The sequence below is a fragment of the Ptychodera flava genome, unplaced genomic scaffold (assembly GCF_041260155.1).
Source record: "Ptychodera flava strain L36383 unplaced genomic scaffold, AS_Pfla_20210202 Scaffold_73__1_contigs__length_589788_pilon, whole genome shotgun sequence".
In the NCBI taxonomy this organism is placed as follows: domain Eukaryota; kingdom Metazoa; phylum Hemichordata; class Enteropneusta; family Ptychoderidae; genus Ptychodera; species Ptychodera flava.
This window is the reverse complement of record NW_027248395.1, coordinates 251,775-263,416: the sequence shown is the minus strand read 5'-3', so window position 1 is coordinate 263,416 and position 11,642 is coordinate 251,775. Positions and strand designations below refer to the sequence as shown.

The window sequence follows — 11,642 nt, the reverse complement described above, 5'->3', positions numbered from 1 at the left end:
ATCACGAGCACTGGACCAATAAGATCTTCATGTATTTTGTTTTCGTTTTCAACATCGAGTGAATTGAAAGCAGTTACTGTCGAAGTCAAACAACCATGTGGTTAATTGTCAGCCCCATGACACAAACACATTGAGTTTCAGTAATGGAAAAAATATTTAAATTCACGGTCATTCTACGTTATAGCATGAAGGTAGCAGAGGTACCGCCATGGTTATAGCAACCTCCATGGCGCTTACTTCCGGGTTTACAAGAATGCCTCGCTGCAAAACTAAAGCTTGACGAAGTATTAGTTACCGGTAGACTTTAAAAGCATCTTGAGTAACTTTCATGAAATATTTTAAGGATGGACGCAGGAAATAAGTTAGGTTTGCACTTACTCTACGCTCATAGTACTCTGGGCTCTGTCACGGTGGCTCTGTGCAACAGCTGACTCCGTGTCAAAGGTTAGTCATGTGATGTCAGAGGTCATTAAACGAACGCCTAAAAACGCTTGTTTTTGTTCTAAACAAAGAATAGTAACCGTAATTGTTGTATAAATTTTGTGCACAGAAATTTCAATTAGTTGCCGAAAAATTCCAGCGAATCGAATCTTCTGATCGCAAGTGAGACGGGGTCGACGCTTGACTTCCGTTATGAACCGGAACGAGGCTTGATCAGTTTGAACGTCGGTTTGGACTGGTTCAATTTCCACGTTAGCTGTCTCCGTTGCTGTGAAATCGCTGTCATTTTTACACAAGAAATCATGACTTTGGTGTTTGGTGAGAACGATTCAGACGTCAGAAAATGAGTTGAGTCTGTAAAATACCATTGTAGCGGATTCCTCTGCATGTCCACGAAGACTGGGCGATTCGAATCTCGAGACGGCGTCACTGTACAGTCTACGGATCTATCAAGTATGTGCCACCGGTGGTTGACACGAATTCAAGTGTTGCGATGTAATGGTAGCAGAATGGTGACAAAAACCATCCTTGATGCCATCTACATTACTCAAGGTAAGTGTAGCTGTAGCCCTGCGTACAGGTCTGTGTGTTCCTGGCGTTTTACGGCCTCCTCCACAGCCCTGCAACAGTCTATTGAGATAACTGGGGTCTTGCAGCGAGATTCAAAATGGCGACCTCCATGGGTAAAGTCGTAAACAACCTGTCGAGTACGTTATGTTTCAGAAAACGAACGGTTTTGGACGTTAGGAGAAATTAATCGCACCTTTTCTTGGGTCGGTTAGGAGGTAAAGGTAGGCAGGGAAAGGATTTTGCCTCGATAGAGCAGAATTTCTTCAAAAAAGACCGTTTTTTCGTTGCAGTCCGGATCCGGACCGCAGAGCCCTACATGTACATGTAGTTATCTCCATAGACCGTTGCAAGGCTTTGGTGGAGGCCGTATAACGCCGAGAACACACAGACCTGTACGCAGGGCTAGTGTAGCTAAATCATTTGTATATCTGTATTGTTATAAAATGCATTGGCAAAATTCAATTCAGTCAAACAACCAAGCCAAAAATAGCCGAATTGTGGTTAATTTTCTATGGTTGTAATTTGGGGGCAATTTTTAGGGTTTTTGGTCAAAAAAATCATTTTGTTTTGAAAATTTATATGCATGATCCTTTGGTTGACCTCTGTCAGATTTATTAAAATTGTGGTGAAATTTATTTATCTGTATTTTTTGCAATTTGCTCGTATATTTTTGCTCTGCTGTCAAGGACTCAGAGCTTATCAAATAGGCTACTTTCTCGGTTGTCGTCTGTCCATCTGTGGTCAGTCAACAATTGCCTTCTCCTCTGAAACCGTAAAGCCGATTGCTTTGAAATTCGATAATTATTCACTTGGGGTGACTTCATTGCTCATGTGGGCACAAGTCAAATTCAAAACTGGCTATCACTACAGTAGAGGGGCTGTGCTATCACCATGTGTCGATCAAAGGCTGATGATAGGGGCATAGTAGTTTTGAAAGATGAGATATGACAGAGTGTTTCCTGAGAAATTATTATCTTAACAGAAAATCAGGCTACAAAAGTGTAAATGGCCGATCATGCATTTACTTTTTTCCGTAATTTTCATATTTGTACTTAATTTATGAACGTTATGAAGGACAGGGAGAGCTCAGATACATGATAGCTTTTTTTTGGTAACTAAATAGAGCAAGCAAATTATTTCAGTATACTAATGTATAACTGGACAGATTTCATTTATCAACCGTAACAACAGTTATTACACTTGTGAAGGACATGTTTTCAAACAATGCACTGTACTTTAAGGATTCTGTTGGGAGCAGAATATAGAACATCAAATGGCATTATTACTAATCATAATGTGTTTATAATATTGTATTTCACCTTTTTTTTCTCAACAGAGTTTTGTTTCACAAAAGAAAACAACTACGAGCTGGATATCAAAGACTTACCCATAACCTTGAAACATTAAATGGTAAGTAAAATTCAACCTTAAGATTCCTAAATGAATAGTACTCTCAGTTAGTCTCTGCAATTCGAGCTTGGCTTAAAGAGGAAGTTTGCCACGGGTGATATTTACATATGTTCTAGCTTTAAGGTCAATTATTCCGGAAAAGCAATTTTCGCCATTTATAACTGGTGCAGTTTTTTACAAATAAGATAAAATCTGTGGCAAAAGTTGCATTATAGGGCTTCATCAGGGAAAAGGTGCCAGGATTGGTGCTTTCATCAGGTCATATGGCAGGGACCATCTTCTGATGGGTGTGGCATTGTCATTCATGTTCACACCAGGCTTTATGTATTTGCTTAACTATTGTGTATGTTATGCAAGTGCTCACAGCCTAGCATGAATGTAAGAGAGTGTACAATGCCATACCAATGAGAAGATGTACCCTGCCATATCACGTGATGAAAGCGCCAAGCTTGGTCTGTTTTTACCATCATTCAAAATAAATTTAGTTTATGAAGCCCAAAAATGCAACTTCTGCCACTATTTTTATCCATTTTTGTAAAATTATCAAGTTATAAATGGCAAAAATGGCAATTCTTGAATAAGTTACCAAAATAAATGTTAAAAATCTTCTTTGGTGAATTCCCCTTTAATACAAAGACCTACCTTTTTCCTATGCTGCATTCCAATTTGACTTGAGAATGTTCATGTAGATATGCAATGTGTACTCAAACCAAATGAGTGGACGTTACGTAGTAGACTCTGTACAATTTTAATTGAATTATACCAATAAACATTTACTTCACTTGAACCTTTGCAAATCATACATAATTGACTGATGAAGTTTTAATTAAATAATAACATAGTTGGATAAAATGTTTTGGCAGATATACATTAAGATAAAGTACAGATCAATTTTTGTGGCAACGTTTCTGTCTTATTCCGTACATGAATAATTTAAAAATTCATTGACTTAATAAAGAGGCAATCAACATTTTTTCCTGCCGGATAAATCATCTGAAAAAAATATATTTTGTTTTATGCCATTGATTCCACTGTCTATGGATACACTAGTTTGAAGCTATTTGCAATATGAACAGATTGATACTGTACAACAAATCACATCGGGTCATTCGCAAATTGAAGGTTACTTGTACAACAAATCACATCGGGTCATTCGCAAATTGAGGGTACATTATTTTCTGACTACATGCGAATTCATTCTTCAATGTTTGATGGCTGTGGAAAGAGTCAAAATTGTCAGCTTTTAGCAAGGATTCTAACACATGTGCTCTTAACATTACATATTTTTGTTATAAGCTTTATATCTAACTTGATGTTTTTTTATTTTTTTCAGCATATGCACAGGACAACCTCAAGATATCAGGTCAAGCAATAACTAAAACCATACAGACAATCAAAGGTCTTTAAAAAGAGCTCATGGCCATGACAATATCAGTTCTGGACTTTATGGACACTTGAACTTTTTTCAACTTAACAGTTTAATGTTGATTATGTTGATTGGCTTTAAAAATCTGGTGGATAAATTTATTCCTACCAATTTTTTAGCCATCGCATTATTTTTGTCTGCGCAGCACAGTGTTCTGAAGTGGTAAGGTGATGGCAGTTTCTCAGCAGCACTGATAAAAATGTTTCAAGTTGTTGGGGTGACTATAATTCAGAGTGCAGAAGGTAGGTTGATTTTATAAAGCACATCAGTAGGAAATCTACTAGCAGAAAGGCAGCTAATTGCCAGGCAGAGTGGCAGCTAACCTGTTAATCTTTCTAGAAGAGATCCAGAAAATCTAATTCTGGGCTCTCCGGGAAAGATATTCCACAAGCTCTTGTACCCTTGAGAGGGACCTTCATGGAAGAATAGATTCTTGATTGCCAACATGTCGGAGGGGTGTAATGTCCATGTGACAAACATGTTTCATTGAGCAGCACAGATTTTGGGTGCAACTGCCTGGATTTCAAGCCATACATGTTTCCAACATGTATTGTCCATGTTTTCAATACATAACGAAAAGTTAAAATCAATATGGTCAGACACATATTTTGAAACCTATAGGTAACATGCATATGACACATGTTTGTTACCCGTAGGAAACACTATGTAAATGGGTATCATTTCGGTAAGGGATACTCTTAGTTTACAATGTCAGGCTGGTACAGACTCCGCTGGGAAAGCCAACTACATTATTTGTGACTCTTCCATAATTCAACATCTGACTTTTTCTAGAATCCGGGGCGTTTCCGTGGCAGCGGAAGAAAAAAAGATTGTTTCAAAGGCATTTGACCATTTACACAGTTTCATTATCATATTCAAAGATATGCCTTGGGATTATTGCAGGCGGAATATTCTGACTCGAGCAAGACAATATGAAATAGCCGCCTTAGAAGAACTAGAAGAGATTCACGATAAGTTCAAACAGACTTTCTTAGAAATTTGTAATGACTACAGGCTTCCATGTTTGGTAATTCATCAATCTCTTACGCCTGCCCTTCTCAAGAATATACTTAATCCAACAATTGATACCGAGACAGTCGGGCCAGTAGAATCTCCACAAGCTTTTGACTTTGGAATTGCATGGAGCGGCCCTTCGGTATGAGGCTCACGCGATAGCGGCGGCAGCCAGGGATTTTTAATAGACAGTTTCGGCGAGGAGGAAGACTACTATCCACCTGGCCAAGAACAACTAGAACAACCTCGAGTCTCACTCAAGAACCTACACAAACTTCTTAATGCTTGTGAAACAGTGTGTGCTTATAATGCTCCGTTTGACTTACAGGCACTTGATATGATGAAGCGTTCCGAAGGCGGGCAAGACTTCGAAGTTACTTGTCTATGGCTCATGTCAGTTGTGTACATTATACTTCAACCAGAACTTATAGATAAAGCTGAAAAAGGGGGACTCGAAAGAACAGCTCGTGGCAACATGAGAAGTCGCTTTGAAGATCTTGCAAACTTAATATGTGCCTCCGGAGGATCCTCCCCTGTACCACCTCATCCACATACAGCCAAAAAAGATGCAATAAGTGAACATTACTTACGACAATACATGATAAATACTTGGCCAGGTGGTTGGAAGCTGGGTGCACTTTCGGCTTTCAAGAAATTAAGGCTTTTTCCATGGTACTTATTGAATAACTTTCGTAATTACTTACGTTAGTACTTACGTTAGTACTTGACAAGTGTCAGCAAAGAACTTGGTCGAGTACTCCTTCGGAACGTTACGAAGTTCTAGTAACATTTTTCTCTGGCTCCCAACTATTGAAACTTTCCGGATAACCTTTCCATTTTATCAGATAATATTTCTTTCCTCTAATTTTTTTCGTCTTCAAAATTCGTTCTACTCTGTACAGCTCGTCGGCGCCAGCAGCGCTCTGAAGTTCATCAGAATAGAAAGTGCCAAGTATTTCCTCTCCATTCAGATCTTTTATCTTGTAAACAGGTGGCGTTCCCAGTCCAGCTGCATACACCACTTTTGAAACTATGAAAATCTCCTCTGTCCAATTTGGTAAATATCCTTTCTTGAAAGTGGTCTTGTATTTTGTAATTCGGACCCGTTCTCCCGGCTTGAATTCAGGGTTAGCTCCCATGGCTGCCAACTCAGGGTAAAGTGTATAAAATGCCTGCCAATCGTTGTCTTCTGTTACATCGACGGGTTTCATTTTGATACTTCCGTGTACGGTGTTATTGTAATTCTCGAGAAGTTCTGGTAGAATGGGGAGCCACTGACGTGTCTGTTTATATGTAAAGTATTTCCACATCATCGTCTTGAGGGTCCGATTAAAACGTTCAACAACACTAGCTTTTTTGTCACTGTAGGTGTGAAACCAGTGAATGCCCGCCTCCTCCAACCATTTCTGCATTTTTCGATTAGTAAATTCCCGCCCCTCATCTGTCTGAAGTTTGTCGGGTTGCCTCCCGGATTTCTTAATTATGTCTTGTAGCGCCTGTAACGTATCATCAGCCGTTTTTGACTGTATCAGCCTGGCCCATGCATATTTGCTGAGCACATCGATTACTGTTAGCATGTATCGAATGTTATTACCTTCGGAGCGATTCTCTTTTGCAAATTGTAGAGAAAACTCCACGAGAGATCCGCCTGCCAAAAGTCGTCTATCGATGTTACGAAAACGCACCGGCCACCACAAGTACGAGGTACTGGTTTATGTAGATTATTAGTTAGCTGAGTTTTTAACCACTCCTGCATCTCTTTCTTAGTAACTTTTAGTCCGCTGGCGCATGCTGCGTCATATAATTTTTGTACACCTCCAAAACCAGTTTTCGGGTTGTAATATAATTCTCCTAGAGTACCTTCGGTGTCGCCTTCGGGCGAAGCCATGATTAGCTATATTATACGAAAAATTTTATGACGTATGGATACCGTAAATGAAATACTAGTTTACTGAATGGTGTATTTTTTAATTGCTTGATTAGGTCCACGGCTTTCCGTTCTGACACCTCCATTCCATATTCTTTTATAATAGTCTTGTTGTCTGTCTTGCTGGGTGTGTAAAATAGTACTAACATCTGTATGTTTTCCCTAAATGGTTTACTAATACTAGTATATTGTTGAGTCAGACCCAGACAGATAATCCGTCGTGTCTTGCGCTGAAACAAAGTTTGACTAAAACGTCACTGCGCTTCTTCATATCTTTGGACGAGGCGCAGTCGTCGAGGATTATTAAAGTGTTCGTGCCAGCCCATTCTTTATGTACGAAGGCTAGTGTATCATCCACAGCATCGGAAACCGGAAACACAAACACGTTGTCATCTGTGAAAATGAATCTTTTATTATACGTTTTATTGTTCATGAATGTTGGACATATTCTGTTTTGCCAGAATTTGTCGGCCCAGTTACAATCATGTTGAATGGCACGGTTGCATACATCGGATCTATATACTGTACATAAATGTAATGAATATGGCTAAAGATAACAAACCAATTTTGCCATATTCGTGAATAAGATCCGCGCCGGCGACTGTCACGGATGCTGCCTTCGGAATCTGACTTGTGTCATTGTGAGGCGGCCCTCCGGGATGCGTTAGCTCGTCCTGCCACTTCACGGGATCCTCTTCCCCTTCCATCTCATGTATAGCACTTTCTCGAACTTCCGTGTTTATATCACCATTCACCCCGAAGACCATAGATTCAGTTGCGTATTGCAATTCATTATTATAACCTGCGATTGCCGGGCCCGAAAGAATAACCATTTTAGACGGCAAGAGAAGTAAATTGGGCGAAACGGCCATATCAAGTTTGACACCAGTATTCATTATTGTGTCTTGATATCGCCTATAACTGATTACTTTGTCGGTATTACGAATTTCATCTTCGAGGAGAACGCCGAATTCTTTTCTTACTTGCTCTGCACTGCCAGTATCGCCCACAATGGTACTACCAATGATTAGCTTGTACGCCGAGTATGTAATAAACGTAGGCTTCAAGGCTTTCATTGAGGCGGGCGAGACCGGCCTTTGTTAGTCCCATGTCTCCCTTCAGAGGGACAAAACTATTGTATTGTCCCTCCGTTCCATCATTTTGGAAGAAATAAAAGTGTGGTCGGTCTTTTGTGGGCAGTACATGTTTTTTCTTTCCAAAATGGTATGTGTGTATAAAAGCCTCCGTCGGCGGAGAGGAAAAGTCATGACCATTGTATATTGCTTTTGGCTGTCGAACAGGTCCAAAATTAGTGTAATATTCATAACCATAACCAAGACCTAAGTTTTGACCAAAACGATAACAAAAGTCAGACTTTGTTGGGCTTATATTTCCAAATTCTGTACATAGAAGTTCATATTGGACGAGATTGTAGGATTGTCGCCGGCTTTGAAGGTGGGTATCGTCTGGAAGTGCAACACCCATTTCTTGAAGGATCCGACGTATTGTAAAATATACATGAAAACGACAGAATGATCGTATTTGTGGTGGAAATTTCTTATCGAAGAGATGGGTGAATGATATACCACAACCAGTAGTGCTGCACCATACAGCGAAATTTAATTGCTGGTCCCAGTATTTCATGTGCGGGCCGCCCAGCCATATATTACTTTCTTTAGCTGATCGATGAGTGATTACATACGTTATCTTTGAACACATCCCGCGGATGAAAAGTAAATTTATCTGCCGGCTATACATATATTTCTAAGTCCATGAGAATAGGTTTTATGTCACTCGGTTTGGAAGGAATATCAGCATGCTGTACTGTCGGTATGCTCGTCTTATTCAATTGAAAAACAACTGGGAATGCGTCTGTACTCATGATTTGTGTTTCTATATACAGATAGATTTTAATGAAGAGAATTTTCCATACTTCAGAATCCCTGTCGGAATCGTTCTAACATTCCAGACTATGTTAATACTATATTTCGGATTCAGGTTTAAACGAATTTTTATTTTTTACTAAGAATAGATAACATACTGCAAACAATGGAGAATTTAATAAAGACATCGGCAGCAGCAAATACGACAGCGCCCTATCGGAACGGTTCCGAAGGGCCAACTGAAGCGTCGGACGCTCGATCTATAATAGAGACAAAGCGTGAAAAAATACTCTGTGTCATCGCAAGTAGTCAAAAAAAGTTATGTTTTGGTAAGGAGATTTCAGTTGCGGACGTAGAAAAATGGGGAGATGAAACGGTGAATAAAGCATTTAAAGTCTATGAAGCGAAATACAGTTCTCTTATAAGTGATAATATCACTCAAAGTTTCATAGATCTTGGAGCCCGCGCAATCAGTCAGGTAGTTCCAATCGATGATCGAGATAACTATGCCACTGATCTTAAAAAGGATTTTATTTTAAACAGTGAAATAAAACGATTATCAGGACTGATAGCCTACACTTGGGGACCCATACTTGCTCCAGTTTCCACCAGTTTAATTACGAGTAAACATTTAAATTTAAAAAAATCGGGCTTAATATAGTACCCGAAATAAATGGATTCAACTTCGCAAGCACCGACTCAGCAAATGGTTCCAACATCAACTCAGCAAACGGCTCCGCCGACTCCGTCACCTCCAACGACTACCATTCGGAACCCTACCGCGGAACGGAGCGCAATATAGAGAAAATTACGTTACCGACAAAGCATCCAGGGAGAGTGGAAGCCGGGAAGAGATTAGCAGAGTGGAACAGGCAAAACAAGGAGAAGAAACGAAAAGCAATGATTAATGATAGCGATGGGTAGCGACAAACTGTATAAGCCCCTTTCTCAGGACGTACCGCCACAACAGTGTGATAGTTACTTTCTTTAGCTGATCGATGAGTGATTACATACGTTATCTTTGAACACATCCCGCGGATGAAAGTAAATTTATCTGCCGGCTATACATATATTTCTAAGTCCATGAGAATAGGTTTTATGTCATTCGGTTTGGAAGGAATATCAGCATGCTGTACTGTCGGTATGCTCGTCTTATTCAATTGAAAAGCAACTGGGAATGCGTCTGTACTCATGATTTGTGTTTCTATATACAGATAGATTTTAATGGAGGAGAATTTTCCATACTTCAGAATCCCTGTCGGAATCGTTCTAACATTCCAGACTATGTTAATACTATATTCGGATTCAGGTTTAAACGAATTTTTTATTTTTTACTAAGAATAGATAACATACTGCAAACAATGGAGAATTTTATAAAGACATCGGCAGCGGCAAATACGACAGCGGCCTACCGGAACGGTTCCGAAGGGCCAACCGCAGCGTCGGACGCTCGATCCATAATAAAGACAAAGCGTGAAAAAATACTCTGTGTCATCGCAAGTGGTCAAAAAAGTTATGTTTTGGTAAGGAGATTTCAGTTGCGGACGTAGAAAATGGGGAGATGAAACGGTGAATAAAGCATTTAAAGTCTATGAAGCGAAATACAGTTCTCTTATAAGTGATACCGTCACTCAAAGTTTCATAGATCTAGGAGCCTGCGCAATCAGTCAGGTAGTTCCAATCGATGACCGAGATAACTATGCCACTGATCTTAAAAAGGATTTTATTTTAAACAGTGAAATAAAACGATTATCAGGACTGATAGCCTACACTTGGGACCCATACTTGCTCCAGTTTCCACCAGTTTAATTACGAGTAAACATTTAAATTAAAAAAAATCGGGCTTAATATAGTACCCGAAATAAATGGATTCAACTTCGCAAGCACCGACTCAGCAAATGGTTCCAACATCAACTCAGCAAACGGCTCCGCCGACTCCGTCACCTCCAACGACTACCATTCGGAACCCTACCGCGGAACGGAGCGCAATATAGAGAAAATTACGTTACCGACAAAGCATCCAGGGAGAGTGGAAGCCGGGAAGAGATTAGCAGAGTGGAACAGGCAAAACAAGGAGAAGAAACGAAAGCAATGATTAATGATAGCGATGGGGTAGCGACAAACTGTATAAGCCCCTTTCTCAGGACGTACCGCCACAACAGTGTGATAGTTACTTTCTTTAGCTGATCGATGAGTGATTACATACATTATCTTTGAACACATCCCGCGGATGAAAAGTAAATTTATCTGCCGGCTATACATATATTTCTAAGTCCATGAGAATAGGTTTTATGTCGTTCTGTTTGGGAGGAATATCTGCATGCTGTACTGTCGGTACACTCGTCTGATTCAATTGAAAAGCAACTGGGAATAGGTCTGTACTCATGATTCGTGTTTCTATATACAGATAGATTTTAATGGAGGAGAATTTTCCATACTTCAGAATCCCTGTCGGAATCGTACTAACATTCCAGACTATGTTAATACTATATTTCGGATTCAGGTTTAAACGAATTTTTTATTTTTTACTAAGAATAGATAACATACTGCAAACAATGGAGAATTTAATAAAGACATCAGCAGCGGCAAATACGACAGCGCGTCTCCGAACGGTTCCGAAGGGCCAACCGCAGCGTCGGACGCTCGATCCATAATAAAGACAAAGCGTGAAAAAATACTCTGTGTCATCGCAAGTGGTCAAAAAAAGTTATGTTTTGGTAAGGAGATTTCAGTTGCGGACGTAGAAAATGGGGAGATGAAACGGTGAATAAAGCATTTAAAGTCTATGAAGCGAAATACAGTTCTCTTATAAGTGATACCATCACTCAAAGTTTCATAGATCTAGGAGCCCGTGCAATCAGTCAGGTAGTTCCAATCGATGACCGAGATAACTATGCCACTGATCTTAAAAAGGATTTTATTTTAAACAGTGAAATAAAACGATTATCAGGACGGATAGCCTACACATGGG

At 39.7% G+C, this 11,642-nt stretch overlaps 1 long non-coding RNA gene across 1 annotated transcript; it reads left to right on the top strand.

Annotated features, from left to right (window-relative positions):
• Positions 1-663: 663 nt before the first annotated feature.
• LOC139128836 (uncharacterized) lies at positions 664-3,930 on the top strand. The gene is made up of 3 exons (XR_011551426.1): positions 664-993; positions 2,348-2,421; positions 3,755-3,930. It is a non-coding gene; the product is annotated as an uncharacterized lncRNA (long non-coding RNA).
• The last annotated feature ends 7,712 nt before the right edge of the window (positions 3,931-11,642 follow it).